Source organism: Mastigoproctus giganteus, chromosome 2, assembly GCF_048544385.1.
Source record: "Mastigoproctus giganteus isolate SK-2022 chromosome 2, ASM4854438v1, whole genome shotgun sequence".
Lineage (NCBI taxonomy): Eukaryota > Metazoa > Arthropoda > Arachnida > Uropygi > Thelyphonidae > Mastigoproctus > Mastigoproctus giganteus.
The window spans coordinates 249,114,812-249,133,343 of NC_143576.1; the positions used below are offsets into that span (position 1 = coordinate 249,114,812).

General features: G+C 38.3%; 1 protein-coding gene across 1 annotated transcript in view; it reads right to left on the reverse strand.

The window, feature by feature from the left end:
• LOC150090366 (uncharacterized) overlaps positions 1-16,492 on the reverse strand; it is a 331,637-nt gene extending 315,145 nt beyond the window's left edge. The window contains exon 1 of the mRNA XM_090387860.1: positions 16,393-16,492. The gene's annotated coding sequence lies outside the window, so the exon portion shown is untranslated. The remainder of the gene's footprint in view (positions 1-16,392) is intronic.
• Positions 16,493-18,532: the final 2,040 nt, after the last annotated feature.

Sequence of the window (18,532 nt, forward strand, 5' to 3'; positions counted from 1 at the left end):
GAGCAATTTACTGACACAGTACGATGACGAATTTACGAAAAAAAATTTTAACAATAACAACAACCACTTATCTGTAACCTTTTAAATTTTATTATGTACCGAATATATGAATACAAACAAGTTTTAATCTGCATAAACCTGGTATGATTGGAAGTATTTTTGAACCCTTGCTGCTTCTGCAATTGAAACAACTGCTCCCAATTGAAACAACTTCTCTATAGAACAGACACTGGTTGGAAGAAAATATCATTGAAAAAAGTTATAGTCTATCTTTATAACTTTCCAGCCCTCGTGATTAGCGCAGTTGGTCGTCTCGCCGTCCTCTCCCACCGGGTGGAAAAGACTCGAGTTCGAGTCCCGTTGGTGACCGGGAGGAATTTTTATGGGCCTTTTTCACAACGCGGCTGAGTTAGTCGGTCTCAGACGAGTGAAGCATAGTTTTTCTCCTGGAAACTAGGGTTTTTCGTTCAGAAAACCGAAAAGCGACCAAAGAACACCGCAATTTATAGACAGTATACACGGAGCAATATAGCCTTAGTTGCTGAAACCCCTACTACTACTACTACTAGATCCCCAATCCAAAGGAATCTCTCCCAAGTCCAAAGATGCTCTCATAATTAACTTCAATGGTTCAATACACTCCCTGGTGGCTTCCCTCAAAGTTATTGGGTATATGTCATCAAATCCATGAGCCTTACTTGCGTTTTTTCTCTAAGGTTTTCCTAATACAGTCATCTGTAATTTCTGAATAACTAATTTCATATGATTGAGTTTCATTTGCACAGCCTCTTCTCAGCATGAAGGGTCTCTGTTGAGTAAGGCAGGTGCAAAATACCTGTTTAATTCATTCGCAACATCAGCTGGGTTATCTAAGACTTTCCCACACTCAGTGCACAAGAGCCCGATCTGATTCACTTGCTTCTTCCTTGTGTTCATATGAAATATTCTTGTCCCCATTCTTTGCTGTCTTACCCACTGCTTTCTCATACTCAAAACCTTGGCCTGCCTAATTATATCTGTGGTATAATTAAAAGTCAACTTGGAGCTGTTGTGGGCTTCAGTACTTTTCATCGCTCTATAACTATCCCATGCTATTTTTTTTTTGCTCTGTTTGACCGGCGAGCTCCTCCGTCACTCCAATTCGGCATCCTCCCTCTCCTGCAATATTTTCTTAAAAGTATGTGTACGTTCATGGCTTCTGTGATTTTTGCTTTAAAGGTGTTCCATAATTCAAGTCTATTCACCCTCACTCTACAATCCGCCCGATTAATATATGCCATATAGCGCCTTAAACTGTCATGGTCCCCTCTTCTGAAATTAAAACCGTGCCTTTGCAGTTAAATACTGCAACATCTTTCTTCATCTTCCAAATGACGACTGCATGTTCAGTACCTGCCAATGGTTCCTATATTTTAAGCCCTGTGATGCCATTGTTCCTTTGTATAAGACGATGGTGCGATCGCATTCAAAATATTGTGTTCAGGTGTGAAGGCGCATTTGAACTTCTAGAAAGAGTTCAGGGAAGGGCAATAGGCACCAGCCAAGTTGCCCTTCAATCTACATTCACCCTCACTCTACAATCCGCCCAATTAATATATGCCATATAGTTCCTCTAACTGTCATGGTCCCCTCTTCTGAAATTAAAACCGTGCCTTTACCTTTAACTACTGCAACATCTTTCATCATCTTCCAACTGACGACTGCGTGATCACAACCCGCCGATCAATTCTTCGGTATGCTAGCTGAACGAAAAACCTGAAGTTTAACCCCTCGTCTGAGACTGGCTAACTCAATCACGTCGACATGTAGACCTGTAGACATGTATAGTATCTTCTGTATAGCGGCTCCACGAACATAAGTTCATCTCCGCCCTGTTACTCTGTGATGATACAAAACCCTGTAGAGCGGCCAGAAACGTGTAGTTTTATGTTTCTGTATATTATGTGTTGTTGTGTTGTTTAGTTGTTTCTGGCCTCTTTGCCACAGGGCAGGCGATCTCCTGGAAAGCTTGTCCGATGCCCGTCTACACCACGAGGAGGTGGGCCACAACTAGATATGTTCTTAGCCAAGTGGAGATAGACCATTTCAATCTTTGTCTGCTCTGAAGAGGGCGAAGTCCCGCACCCACTGGAGATAGTGCTATACCAGTGGGTGCCAGCAAATCCCTTACCCACAACTACCCAAACTTAGGGTACAAGCATAGAGGAAAAAATTGATAAATAAAATCATAATTAAAAAAAAAAAAAAAAAGTCAGTTAAAAAAAACAAAAAAATAAAATAAAATAAAATAAACTAAGATAAAAATTTATAGAGAAGAGTAGGAAAAAAATAAATAAATAAAAAAAATGAAAAATTAAATTAAAAAAAAAGGAAATTGCTAATAAAATAAATAAATAAAATGATGGTGTAGTAAAATTATATAAAATAAAATAAAATAAATAAATAAAAAAATAAAAAAACCAGTTGCCCAGACTTTCTTCTATTTTCTCTAGCCGGTACTACTAAAGAAAATAGAAGAAAAAAAATTACACAAAAGTAAAAATAAAATATATTAAAAAATAAATAAATAAAATAAAAAAAAAGAGAAAAGAAAACAAAAGAGAAAAAAATATATATAAATAAATTTAAAAGAAAAAAAAATAGATAGGCCTGATTTCGGGTTTTTATGGATCTTTTATGGATCTTTTTCACAACGTGGCTGAGTTTTATTATTATTATTATTAGCCATATGATGCAAGGAAGCCTTTGGCACCAGCCAAAAAAATTACCCTGAGAGAGAGAACTAGAAGGGAATTACCAAGAAAAAGAAGAAAAATGATAACATCCAGCTCAGGACCCTGGATGTGCCAAGCCCATACTCACCAGATGTGAACCCCTGGAGTTAGTCGGTCTCAGGCGAGGGTAGCATGGTTTTTTTCCAGCAGAAACTCGGGATTTTCGCCCACCCAATAGAAAGTTGATCTCACAACACACGCAGTTTACAGAGAATATGTACGGAGCAATATGGTCTTAGTAACTAATGCTCCTAAAACAACGGCAACAACCCATCGGTAGTATTTTGGATCTGTCGAAAAAAAAAAAAAACCCAAAAAAACAGTGAATATAACAATGCCGTCAGAATTATTGTGAGTCAAGGCTAATCAAATTGCCATTTTGTGAGGTTCTTTTTTTCAATGTAGTATTCCTGTCTCCAGTAAATCCATATTATATAATAGAATGGTGACAGAAACAGACGCGAATTGGAAGACCACATCAAACCTAGCATCATCGAATACACCAAAAATTCTATTAAATTAATTCAGTACCACGTATGGATTTTTGGAAAACCATAAAATTGGAGTAACTGTAATCTGCATTTTATTTATTTATTTACTTATTTTTAGTTCCTTTCAGCTAAACCTGATTTACTTTATTTTGCATTGATTTTATTTATAAAAGCCAAAAGAAACAAGAATTTTTATTGATTTCATTCCTGATGCTCAGGGCCTTCTTTTTAAATGTCAGAAGATAATGGCCAGCAAGATAGGCATATACATTAAATACATTAACATCTCAGCATCATTATTGTACATAGTGAAGAAAATGGCTTTAGCTTGTTACCAAATAGAATATTTGGTGACAAGTTATAGTCTGTCATAAATACATCAGACATCTCATATTACAATGCAAATAGGTGATTGCAGGAACATAAACCAAGCCCTGACTAGATCATCGATGAATTCGGAGCAATTTGAAGCAACTTCTCTATAGAACAGGCACTGCGGTACCTTTTATTGGTTGGAATAAATATTCACTTCTGAAGAAAAATTTTATTTAAAAAAAAAATTATAGTCTGTCTTTACAACTCCCAGCCCTCGTGGGTTGGTAAGCTCGCCGTCCACCCCCACCGGGTGGAAAAGACCTGAGTTCGATTCCCGTCGATGAAGAGAGGAATTTTTATGGGCATTTTTTTACAATGTGGCTAAGTTAGTTGGTCTCAGGCGAGGGTAATACGGTTTTTTCTCCCGGAAACTCGGGTTTTCCGTCCAGCAAACAGATAATCGATCTCAGAACACATGCAATTTACAGACACCATACACTGAGCAATATGACCTTAGTCAATTGTATTCCTGTTAGGGGAACCAAGTAATCTGTGGCCCCAGCCCAAATCCCAATAACTAATTAATATACGCTGAGGTTATTTTTATTATTTTTATTTTTTTTTTGGGCCCTATTGTTTTTGTTGTTGGGTTTTAGGAGCATTGGAGAGTTAGGCCATGTTGCTCCGTGTATATTGTTTGTAAATTTCTTGTGTTCTGAGGTCGATTTTCTGTTTGCTGGACGAAAAACTCCCAGTTTCTGGGAGAAAAAACCATGCTACTCTCGTCTGAGATCGACTAACTCAGCCACGTTATGAAAAATACCTATAAAAATTTCTCCCGTCATCGACGGGATTCGAACTCAGGTCTTTTCCATTCGGTGTGGGGTGGATGGTGATCCTACCAACTGTGCTACTCACGTGGGCTTTTGGGCCCAAGGTAACCGTCTAGCTGGATAGGCTACCGCCAAGGTAACCGCCTAGATAGGCTACCCTTGCGTTGAATCTATATTCTGCAAGATCATGTTTCACCCTACCAAAACTTGAATATTGCAAAGGGACAAGAACCTCCGAGATGAAGGATATTCAATCACTTCAGCGCAATTTCTAGATAGTTCCCCTATATATTCGTAGCTTGTTAAGCTATGTATAACTGCGTACTGTCATGTAACGAAAAAATTACGTCAGGATGTCTTTTTTATGATGGTACGTAATAGTTAAACTCTGAGAATTCGTGAGTAATTTTGCAAGTTGACTGCTTTATCCTTAACTATATATTCTTGCTTGGGTTCGAGTTCCATTAAGACAGGAGGAATCTTTGTTATCATTTTACAAGTCAGGTTGGTCTTGGGCAAGGACAGAACTAGTTTTTTTCCCCCTCTCTTCAGGAAGCTCAGATTTTTAACAAGTGGCAATACCACTATTCTGTCTTTCTTGACAGTATAGTTCACTTGCACACGGTTAGTGAGGTCTGGATTCGATTGCTGTTGACAGCCGAAAGAATTTCTAAGGTTTTCTTCAGTCGAAGTTATAGATAGTCGATCTCAGACGGAGGGAGTAGGATTGTCCTCGTGAGTTATTCGGATTTTTTATCCTGTACAACTTGCAAATCGGCCCGTGAACACACACTCTGCAGACTAATATACAATGGAGCAATATGGTTTAAGTCGCTGATGCCAAAGCAACTAAGGTATGAGGAGTCAGTGTATAATACACTGACGCTTCATACCTTAGTTACTTTGGCGCAAAAAAATTTACCTCCGACTCTTACTTTTTATTCTTTTATTTTTAAATAATTGATCTCTGTGATTCGGATGATAAGAAAATGGAAAGTAAATTCTCTTAGTTTTGCATAGTTATTCATTACTGTTGCCTTTGTGGAAAGCAGAGATGGTATAATCACCTCTCCCCCTGACCTACATGTGAGGAGGGTGGAAAAGAGCTGATTTCGAATCCTGACAATGACTTGAGGAATTTTTATGGATCTTTTTCACAACGTCGCTGAGTTAGTCGGTCTCAAAAGAAGGTAGTGTGGTTTTTCTTCCGGAAAATGGGGGTTTTCATCCAACAAACAGCAAATTAACCATAGAACCCTGCTACAACCAGTCATTACTGTTATCGATTAGCATTAACATAGTAGGCTCAAGTCTTATGCGTGTACTACAAGTAACTTGATATTTATTTCTAAATGTTTTTATTTTTAAGCGTTTCTAGTGTCTTCACATGATTCTGACCGTAGTAGTTTGAGAATTTTTCTTTTGCAGTACAATTAAAAATAATGACATACAAAAAGTTGTTTCAGAGAATAGCGGAAATCGATACTGATGTTTCCATAAGAAAATTGGAAAGAAATAGTATCATGTGATCTGATAAGCCAGAATCGATCGGAAGCAGCTGTCAAGCTGCTAGACTTTCCTGATATATGAAAGAAACAGATCAAGTAAGTTTTCTGCTACAAATCTTTACTAGAATGAGACAAAGAAAAAAAAAAAAAAAAAAACGGCACGCTTGCTGTGAACTACGCTGGTATGTCATCCTTAAAATGTACCAAGTCCATAATCACACTGTGATTAAGTAGGAGGGGTGTTGGGGGAGGTGAGGATTAGTTTGTTAGTTAGTTTAATAACGGAACATTTAAATCCTCCTTTCATTATTTAGGACTCAAAAAGGCATTTCATATTTATAAAATCATTTTCCCCATCGTAGTCTTTTATATCATGCTCTTCTCAACGTTTTTCTGAATGATTATAACTTAGAATCTAAAAAAATAATTTTCCAGTAATAGCAGTAATAGTAGCAGTAGTAATGCCAAATGATGAAAGAAAGCAAGCTTATATAGCATCAACCAAAAAAAAAAAAAAAAATACTTCACCCATCCGTACCCTCCAAGAATTTGTTTAGTTCTCCCTTTAATTTATTCAACCCATCCACTTCCACAACAAGAGATGTAAGCTTGTTCCAACAACGAAGCACCCGCTGGTTGAAGGCAAACTTCTGCACATCATCTGTCCTGCAACCATCCTTCCTCAACTTGAATTTATGTCCCCTTATGTGTATAGTCTCAGAAAGTGGAAAAATACCATTAACATTCTGCTTACTCAATCCATTCAGGGCTTTAAACACCTCCATCAGATCTTCTCGCAGGTGCTTGGTCTCGAGACGCTGCAATTTGCAGAATTGAAGCGTTTCTAGGTAAAGAGCATCCTTTTGTTCCCTTCACCAAAATGGTTGCCCTTCTCTGCATCCATTCCAGTAGCTCTTCATCCTTCCTAAAGTGAGGCCTCCAAACCTGTATACAGTACTGAAGATATTGCCTAACCATAGCCTCATAAAAAGGAATAATCACCTCCATATCCCTGCTAGAAACGTTTCTGTATATCATTGACAAAACAGAAACTTTCTCAATCTGTGATATTGTTGTTGTAGTAGGGTTTAAGTTTTCAGCCCGATATAGATAGCAAAGGTTTTCGTCAAAGACAATGATGCCAGTCTGTGCTGTGGCTTTTCTTTTGTGTTCAGAAAATTTCATGTTTGTTACATCTCCTTTAGAGGGCTTGAAGTGTGGAGGGTGAATGAAGATTAGATGGCGGCTGTTGAGAGAATCAAGCATCTTGCAGTCATTGAGTATCTTCATTTAGAGAGAATATCACCAAAAGAAATTCAGGAAAACATGCAGCAATCATTAGGGGAATCTTGTTCTTTATATATACCACCGTCAAAAACTGGGCTGCAAAGTTTAAACGTGGACGAGACAGTTTTGAAGACAGTCATGCAAGATTGCAGAATAACACTGAAGCATATCGAGACAACATCCAACATCTCTCATGAGCAAACTCACTATATTGTGGCGAATGCTTTAGGAATGAAGAACGTTTCTTCGAAGTGGGTCCCCAAAGCACTAAATACAGATCATAAGCATAAAAGCTTGAGGTGTTGTCATGAGATCGTCCAGGATTTTTAAGCTAACGAAGCTCAGTTTTGGGGACAGTGTGTCACTATGGATGAAACATGGGTGCACCACTTCAACACTGAAACAAAAGAACAATCGAAACAGTGGAAGTATCCTTCTTCTCCCTCCCCCCACCTAAAAAGTTTCGAGTGCAGAAGTCGGCTGGGTAAGTCATGGCATCCATCTTCTGAGATGCAGAAGGAGTTATCATAGTTGATTTCCTGGAATAAAGTTCCACTGTCAATGCCGAGTGTTACTCTAGCCTACAGAGACGTTTTTACGCGGAATTGAAACTCAAGAGGCGTGGGAAATTGGCCAAAGGAGTTATCTTGCATCAAGACAATTAATCGGTGCACGTAGCATTAAGTTAAACACAACGGTATGGTGATAATGATTACAACAGACCCAAACGTGATGGCGAAAGAATAGTAACTACCATTAACAGCAGAGACTTAATATCAGAGATAACCAAAGCTCGTAAGCCCAACAGGATATTGTTTGAAGTATGCAATTCCACGGCCAAAGAGTTTCTCAAATATGTCAGTGAGGACGTATTACAGAAAAACTTACAAGCATATAACTTCATATACTTCATCTCTTGTCAAGCCTTGACAAGAGATGAAGTTAACAGCGAGTTGTCTGGACGCTTCACTACAAAATCCAGATCTAACTCGGTTGCAAACTGAATACTTGAACTCTCTCCCAGGCTATGGAAAATGCTGAAATCATAAGATGGATCTTCAAAGCATAGTCGCCCCACCGTTTTAAAGAATTACTATTAGGAGCAAGTGCAAAACTATTTTCATTTGCTCAAAACTATTTCAAATTTTGCCCCAGAATTGTTCCCACTTGTAGGCATTGTGCAAAGTCTGGCATGCATCTGTATAATGCATACCATAATTAAGCAAGCCCTCCGATTGGCTGCACCAATTGCGAAGCCAAAACCTGGATTTCAACCACTCCTTAACACTTTCAACTTAGAACATACCAAATCAAAAGGCCACTTATGGATAGACACCGAGGCACCAGAAAGCATACAACTTAAGGCACAAACTCACGGTCCAGGCCAATCAGGATCAACAAGTAGAGTTGAAATAAGAATGACCTCATAACCATTCAAGCAGAGACGTAGCTACCACGGTGCAAGAAATAGCAAAGTGCAAGGTCCATGAAAATGAAGAACCCACGGATCGTCATATTCAAATTATTTTATTAGAATCAACCAGAATTTCTTCTATATACCCATTTATGTTATGTGTCTGTAAATTGCGTGTGTTCTCTGGTCGATTTGCCTTTTTTGCTGGACGAAAACACCCCAATTTCTAGGGAAAAAATCTTACTATCTACGCCTAAGACCAACTAACTCAGCCACGGGGTGAAAAAAAGCCAATTAAAGTTTCTCGCGTCATCGATGGGACTCGAATCCGGGCCTTTTCCACCCGGTGTGGGGAGGATGGTGACGATGCCACTGTACTACGCGCGCAGACAACCCACGGGTTTGTCTCGATAAAATAATTTAAATAGTAGAGAGAAAATTATATTAGCTCTATAAATGGAGAACCCTATATAAAACAAACCTCTCCACAGCCTCCAACAGCCTGTAAGATCACTGACTGGAAGGTAATTGACCAATGCACAAAGTCAATTAGCCTCTTGATTACTAGCGTCCACTAAGCTGAGCTTTTAAATAAAAACCGCAAAAGTGGGATGTTTTTAAGAAATAAATGATAGCATCATCCCACCCACTGAAGTCCAAGGCTACATGGATACATCGGTATTACATTCAGGACCAATTGACAATTTCAATAAACTGACCCAGCTTTCATCACATTCAGGACCAACTGACAATTTCTGCTGGGCTGCCATGAAAAAAAAGGAGAAGGCATATACAAAAATCCGTGTCCTGGTAGAGCACAGAATTAACCATCCTGCGCCAATAAGTCCACATAGCAAAACTACAATTACAAAGGAAAAGCTCCACCTGGTCAATGAGTGAGGTACATCCACTCAAAGAAAAATACAGACCCCTGAAAAAGAAATGCTTCTTGATATCATCAGAACTCCTTGTTCATCAGAAAAGGATTTCATGGCAAAGATTGATCAAAACAACTAACAGCACTGATCCTTGGTGACTAGTGGATAAAATAACCTGCAACTGCTCGAACCCAAAGAGATATTCTACGCGGTCACTCAAAAGGAGTCAGTTGATACTGTCATTTGGGATGTCACTGTCAATGCTACCTTAGACCACATCATCACTGCAGAACTGGTCAACAGAAGGCAATGAGCAAGCACAGATCAGAAGCCGGAACGATCAATTCATATCACCAACCACTCAACCAGGATTCACCCCAGATGAACTAGAATACGCCGTCAAGAAATCCGATCCGATTGAGACCTAGGTCATAATTAAATTTTGGAATCAGAAACCAGTAGTCCTACTTAACTTATGCAATGGATGTATTCGATAGAGCGTATTCCACACAGCATGGAAAACGGCAACAGTAAAACTTCTACATGCGAACCACGAGAAACCTCCAAGCCGATCTCCTACAGTCCTGTTTCACTTCTCCCAATACTGAACAGGATATTTGAACACCTCCTGGAAAGCAGATTCCACATACTGTCCCAAATAGAGACCTGTTCTCACAAAATCAGGTCGGCTTCAAAAGAGAGCCTAGGAATTGAGAATACCCTTCTGCATGTTCCAACTATAGCTCAAGTGTAGAATATCTTTTTTAGTTCGGGCCGTTGAAGGTTATTTTGTCCACTAGTCACCATGGATCAGCGCTGCTAGTTGTTTTGATCAATCTTTGCCATGAATTTATTTTCTGATGATTAAGGAGGTCTGATGATATCAAACAGTTGCGTTTCTTTTTCAGGGGTCTGTGTTTTTCTTTGAGGGGATTTTTTCCTTTGTAATTCTAGTTTTGCTGTGTGGACTTATTGGCACAGGATGGTTAATTCTGCGCTCCACCAGCACACGGAATTTTGTATATACCTTCTCCGTTTCTTCATGGCAGCCCGGCAGAAATTGTCACTTGGTCCTGTATGTTAAGTTGGTCTTTTGCTTGTAGCCTTGGACTTCAGGGGGTGGGATGATGCTGTCAATTATTTCTTCAAAACATCCCACTTTGCGGTTTTTTACAAATACAACTTGGAAATATTCAAAGACTTCAAAGGCGATTTTGATTTGACTCTAACTCATTTGGTATAAGCTCCACGACAAAATGAGTCAGGGTCTCATCCCACAATCCCTAGTGGGATGAGATTGATGAATTATTTGATTTCAGTATGAGACCAAACGCACGAGTCAGTGGTGGAAATTGTGAGTGAGCAATGGGATCATCCCTCTCCTCACTGATCCATATCCAGCAGAAATGTGATGTTAAAATTCCTCTTTTTTGACATGTATCACTACCATGGTTTGATTACCCCGTACTACCGCAGTCAATGACAATGAAGGTGGTGATCAGTATTAACCTAGCTTTCAACCACGAACTATCGTCCTCTGACTGTCCCATCTTTGTCACATTGAATGCGGAACTCAGAGGTAGCCGTTTTCATTCGGACGATGATTGGTTGTTGGTTATTCTAGGGTAATTTATGTGCATCAGCAACTTAGGCCATATTCAGCCGTATATGATGTCTGTAAATTGCATGTGTTCTGTGGTCGATTTGCTAGACGAAAAAACTATGCTGCCCTCGCCTGAGACCGACTAACTCAGCCACGTTGTGAAAAAGGCCCATAAATATTCCTCGCATCATTTACAGGATTTGAACTCAAGTCTTTTCCACCCGTGCGGGGAAGACGGTGATTATACCAACTAGGCTAACCACTAGAGCTCGGACGATGAAGTGGAGACCAGTGCACATTGGTTTCACCAGTAACCACAGAGTTATTTTGTGTGTTTGGCGTCAAAGCAATTAAGGCTATGAGGTGTCAGTATATAGCGTTTATAAATTGCCTGTTTTCTGGCCGAGTTGCCTTTTTAAGGACGAAAAACCCATGCTTCCAAGAAATAAAACCATGCACGCTCGCCTGTGACCGAATAACTCAGCCACGTTCTGAAAGAGCCCATAAAAATTCCTCACGTCAATGATGGCATTACAGTTTTGTCCATACTGGGTGGAAAACACCCCGCTATGGGCAAATGGTGATCATAATCACTGTGCCACTAGTGAGAGCTCCACGAAGTTCTACGCTGTGGGTGTCTCTCGCTTGGCAATTCAATCGATGTGTGAACACCCCGAGTGCTTTGTTTGCGTTGGCTGTGTTTCTGAACTGTTGATTCCAAAAAGTCTGTTACCTCTGAACAATACTTATAGAGGATGAAACATACAGACTTAGAGTTACTATTGGTAAAATTTATAATTATGGAGTATTTTCCTTTTCAGAATGAGTAATGCCATGATGTGTTTTGTAAATCATGGTAAAAATTATAAGAGGTAAGTTACCAAAAAGCAATAACCAAAAGCACAAACAGAAATATGGTGTGATTACGTAACAGGGAAATAAAAACATAATAATTAAAATAAAGACCTATTTCGTATAATCTTTCCGTACAGATTTAATTTGGACTTTAGGAATAAAAGGCAGTTGGTTCGCTGAAGCTATTCTCCATTTATTTTCAGATATTATATATATATACTGCGTATATATATATAATATATATAATAGTATATATATATACGCAGTATATATATATACTGCGTATATATATTTTTAATAAAGCTTTCTAGGTATATTGCTAAGTCTTGAGATTTACTGTATTAATTCCAACTACCATCAAAACATGTTATGTTCCAAAACACAAAATCAGAATGTATCAAGAAATCTGATAAGGCACAACTTAAGTTTCAGAATATCAATGGTTTGCTTACTCAATCTCCCCCTACACTCCTGCAAAAAAAAAAAACAAAAAAGAAGCTTTCATCGTCCTCCCCATAGTATGACGCATTTTAGCATTAACACATGAAAGGAACTAAAAACAATACTTTAAAAGGATTGCTGCCAAAGCAATTTTCTAAATTACACCAGAGTGAAAATTTCTGATGAAGTTGAAAGGGCGTGTCCATTATGGAAAACAGCGCAAGGCTGACAGTACCAACCCATTTTAACCGAGAATGATGTTTAATAGCTGCAGAACTTTCTAAGCGAATGTCATGGTTCTTTTTTCGACCTTGAAGAGCTAAAAAAAAAAAAAAAAAAATCTGCAAAGATATTGATAAAATAACTAACCTTACAAGGTGCCAGAATATTTTATTTTGTCTGAAATTGCAACTATTCTTTGGTCGGTTTACTGGAAATAAAACTAGAGTTGAGTTTTTTTTTTTTTTTTGGTTGGCGGGAACCATGTAATCTTTGTCTGTGTCCGATTAACTGAGCCACTTTGTTAAAAAAAGCCCATAAAATTTCCTCCGGTCACTGATGGAATTCGAACTCAATAAGCCTTTCCACTCAGCCCCTGTGAGTAGCATAGTTGGTAGAATCGCCATCCTTCCCTACAGCGGGTGGGAAAGACTTGAATTCAAGTCTCGTCGATGACAGGAGGACTTTTTATGAGTTTTTTTCCACGTGGCTGAATTAGTAGGCCTCGGGAGAAGGGCAGCATATTTTTTTCTCCTGGAAACTCAGATTTTTCGTCCAGCAAACAGAAAATCGACCTCAGAACACACGCAAATTACAGACAATAAACACGGAACAATGGCCTTAGTCGCTGATGCTTCTAAAATCCCTACTACAAGAACAACTTTTCACCTCTGGTCGGAAGACGATGATTATAACCAGTAAATAGAACTACAACGATTTTTGTTTTTTAAAATTGCTTGTTGTAGTAGGATTTTAAGAACATCAGCGACTAAGACCGTATTGCTCCTTGTATACTGTCAATTGCATGTGTTCTATGGTCGGTTTTTTGTTTGCTGGAAAAAATCCGAGTTTTCAAGAGAAAAAACCATGCGACCCTCACCTGAGATTAACTAACTGAGCCATTTACAAACAGAAAAAGTGGTAGTGAGTATTCCACGGAGATTAGAGGCTGTCACAAAGGCTAAAGGTTTCAGCACCCCTTATAAGTTTTCCTCTAAATAAAGGTTATTTATAGATATACGGTTGTCCAGATATTAATGGTAGGGCAGTGTACATATAGTGACAAAGTTCCTGAAAGGCAGATGCAGAAGTCACTAAAACGTTTTTTGAATTTACTTACGAAAGACTTAAAAAGGCTTGCAGATACAATTTACTAATGCAGTTTGAAATTTCGTTTACATTAGTAGAATTACATTTATAAAAGAAATTAAATTTACTAATACATCTGCTACAGTTTAAAAGGCGCAACTTTCTATGTCCCCTACAATGGTATTACTTTGAAAACTTCCGGCAGCTCCTGCTATTTGTGGAAATATATTTCTAGCCAATTGATTACGCTTCATTCCAAAGAAAAGAAAAAAAGAGGTTGAAATGGAGCCTACATCCTTTTACCTATTATAAAAATAGGTAAAAATTATTAATAATATATGTAACAATTTCACTTTGAAATTATACATGACCATCGAAATGAGCCAGTTAGTAGGACCCATAGCTCCCGTTATATAGGAATAAAACCATTATGATTTTTTTACACATTTTCTATTAATGAATTGAGACGGTTTACACCTCCCTTTCTTTTACAAAACCGCAAGCAAACATTTGCTGAGTATGAATTTCCTGTGTATGTATTGCTGTTTATCCGCTGAAATTATAAATATAAATTTTAAGCCTGGATTTTACCTTAAATTAATTTCTTTGTTCTGAAATTCCAAATATTATGCGAACCTACATTATATTAGTGTTAACAGTGGAAAATACTGCGAGAAAGTAAGCTCATGCAGAATCATCAGCAAAAAAAAAAAAAAAAAACATTCCCACATCACCTGTCCATCCCCTCCAATAGTTTGTCTAGGTTCTTCCTTAAATTTATTTAAGTTTCCAACTTCAAAAACGACAGATGGAAGTTTGTTCCAACAATCAACCACCCAATGGCTAAAAGCAAATTTTCGCACATCAATTGTGCAACCGTCCTTCCTCAATTTGAATTTGTGCCCCGTCATGTGTATAATCTGAGCAAAAGAATGCCATCAGCACTAAGCTTGCTCAATCCATTCAAAGACTTAAACACCTCATTCAGATCACCTCGCAAGTCCCTAGTCTCTAGACGCTGCAATTTGCAGCAGTGAAGGCTTTCTTAGTGAGAGCACCCTTTTGTTCCCCTCACCAATCTCATTGTCCTTCTCTGTACCTGTTTAGTTGTTAGTTCTACATCTTCCTAAGATGTTTCCAGACGGGTAAGCTTGTTGTAATAGGGTTTTAGGAGCATCAGAAACTAAGGACATATTGGTCCGTGTATATTGTCTGTAAATTGCTTGTGTTCTGAGATCGATTTTCTGCTTGCTGGACTAAAAACTGAGTTTTTGGGATAAAAACCATACTACCCTCGCCTGAGACCGACTAACTCACTCACGTTGTGAAAAAGGACCATAAAAATTCTTCCCATCGTCTACCGGACTCGAACTCGGGTATTTTCCATCTGGTGTGGGGGGAATGGTCATTCTACCAACTTGCTTCTCCATTACCCTCAGTGTTGTACCAAATAGTTGATATTCTGGGGTTACTGCTGTCCATAAGCAGTACCTTGCATTTGTTAATGTTAAACTTCAATTGTCACATCTCAGCCCATATGACAAATTTTTTTTTAGATCTTGTTGCAACATTATACACTAATTACTATCATAAACCATCCTACCATCTGGAAACTTAGACATTATGTCTGATATGTCTTCATCATTAATAAATTCAGTATTGAAAACAACAATGGGTCCAGTGCTGAACCTTGAGGGGCTTCAATAATAACAGCAGTTTAAGAAGAGTAGTGCCCATTGATAACTATTCTTTGTCTTCTTCCATTCAACCATCCCTTTACCCATAGCAGTGACTAGCATTAACGTGAATATATGTTATAATCAGGGCTGTCTTTCTCCGGGAGGAAAAACCATGCTACCCTCGCCTGAAGCCGATTAACTCAGCCACGTGGTGAAAAAGACCCATAAAAATTCCACGCATCATCGACGGGATTCGAACTTAGGTCTTTTCCACCCGGTGAAGGGAGGATGGTGTCAATATCAACTGTGCTTCCCATGAGGTCTGTGTATATACATTATTCATAAAAGACCATAATGATTTTACTCTGGGGCGTTTCCAGGAGGTGGAGAGGAAGGAGTTCGAATAATGTTCCATTTTTATTCCGTCACGACAGTTAGTAATTTCAATCATTACAATATGTCGATACATAATTCATTAATAATTAATGAAGGCTTTAGACTATAGCAATGTTTTTATGTTGATATTAAATTCTAACGTTTTCCTTTTCTTTTTTTTTTTCAATTCACCTTACTAAATTTCATTATCAAGCAAACAGTCTCTGTTAGCAAACTACAATCTTAGCGATGTACCAGGCACGCACGAGTTCAACCACCATAAATATTGATGATTAGAACGGAGAGTACACATTTGAAGATTATTATTACGCAGTTAGGTTCAACCTGTCGGTGACGTTCATATGAATGCATTGCGACATTCTGTGAAAGACAACTTTGAACAGCTCCATCGCGTCGGCTATCTTCGACTACCCACGGTACCTCTGACTGGCTGCAACCTTTTCAGAGGTGTTGAAGTGAGCAGACAGTTTAAATAAAATAAGAAAAATACTACAATAAGAAATAAAGGTGCGTGGTCGGTTTACGTGTTTTAATCCATCCCATCTTTTTCTCGAAACAATCAGTACTTACATGGAAGAATCAAAGACCTTAAATACAAACAGTCACTCACCTTTCCGGGAATTTCGTTGTGTTGTTCAGGAAGTAGCAACTTCCTTCTGCTTGGTTTCCAAGAGCAACGCCAGCACTGAGATGGAAACAGTACATCTGCCGGGAAACTCCCCTTCGACTGAATTGGCGATCGAAGTGTGAGTGGCACGTGTAATGTAGAGCCTCCAAATACGACTTAGGTGTGGATATAATGAGTGTTGTTTTGCCAACTTCCATAACATTAATGTAAACTACAACAGTTAAATGCGGTTATTCATTAAAAACGAATCCCTTTGTTTATGAGTTAACACAAAACGCAAACTTTAATTTAGAATTTCATACGTATATGTGTGAATGAATAACTATTCTGATGAGTGCTTGATTTTATGTTTGCTGCGAAAAATCGGAGTTTCCGAGAGAAAAACCATGCTATCCTCCAGAGACTGTCTAACTCGGCCACGTTGTGAAAAGAGGACCATCAGAATTCCTCGCATCATTGACGGGATTCAAACTCAGGTCTTTCCTACTCGGTGTGGGAGGACGGCGATTATACTAACTGTGCTACCCATGAAGGTATTCCAGTGGTTCCTGAACTGAAAGAAACAAAGTGGTAAGGACACTACACTGCAAATGTCTCTGTAATTTTACATGTAATGAAAACAGTACCTAGCTGAGTTGTTTTCCTTCTCACGATGTGTTGGTTCATTTGCTTGGTTATAAATGCGAGGAGTTATCAAAAAGTTCGGGGAGAGAACTAATTGGGACAGGGGATCACTTCAGTTCGTTGCAGGACACTTCGTTGTACGAGAGTGGTGTATGGGCCAATTTGATGAGTACGAAGATTCGGCGAATTCTTTGAGAGAATTCAGTGTATAGCAAAGCAAGACAGAACATGCAAACTTTTAATGCTCTTCAAACAAAGGCAAACTTTTAATGCTATTCAAACAGTTTTAAGGCTTAAACAGCCCTTAAAAAAAAGGAAAAAAATTGTTAAGCTTCATTTTCCCTCTTTTTTTTTCTGTGACAGTGAATAAATTTCTTTCGTCTACCCAACTATGTCAACCAAATCAGGCTGTTTGAATAGCTTAGGCTGTAACAGACCAAAAATAAAAAAAAAAAGGAAGAAAGAGTGAACTTCAATAACTTTGCTTTTGTGTAGTTTTTCTGTTAATAAGTTTCTTCTCGTCTTTCTGTTGTCTATCGTGGGTAGCACAGTTGGTAGAATCGCTGTCCTCCCCACACTGGGTGGAAAAGACCTGTCTTCGAATCTCGTCGATGACGAGAGTAATTTTTATGGGCCTTTTTCACACAATGGCTGAGTTAGTTGGTCTCAGGCAAGGGTAGCATGGTTTTTCTCCCGGAAACTTTGGTTTTTTCGTCCAGCAAACAAGAAATAGATCTCAGAACACACGCAATTTACAGACAGAATACACGGCGCAATATGGCCTTCGTCGCTAATGCTCCTAAAACCCAGTTAAACTTAATGCACGCTTTATTCACAAGGTTGAAAAGCTGGAGGGTTTGTGAACCTTGGTTGCCTGCAAATTAGGAATTTTTCATCCCCAATAACAAGCAAATAAACCATAATATATGTACAATTTACAACCACAATATACTGATGCGTCATGACCTTAGCAAAATCTAAAACAACGAATTGACCTACCTAGCACCAACGCTGCCCATTACCCAAAACCAAAGTCCGAAATTTTCAGTGATCTCTTGGTAAAAATGTTCATTCTCCTCCTTGGTCGATGTTGAACTTTGGAATGATCTTCGGAATTTTGAGCAGATCCGAAATTCATTGTAGTCCCATGGTGTGGCTGTAGGTGTGTGAGAACCCTACGTCATGTTCAAACTGCAATTTTAAATCGGTATTATCTCTTCTCTTAGTGTCCTAATTCTTTTGATAACTCAGTGTAAATTGTTTTTTCACTCTTTGCGATAAAAGGCATAGAAATATATACCTTTAGTTACATTAAAAATTAAAATTTTAAATAATTTTAAAATAATTAAAAATATATATATATAATTCATAACTTAAATTTGATATCAGCTGGTGAGTGTGGCTTACTTTTTTTGGAAGAAGATTAATAGTTGTTTCTATAAAAAACATATATATAAAATATATTTTTATAAAATATATATAAATAAAATAAGCTTCC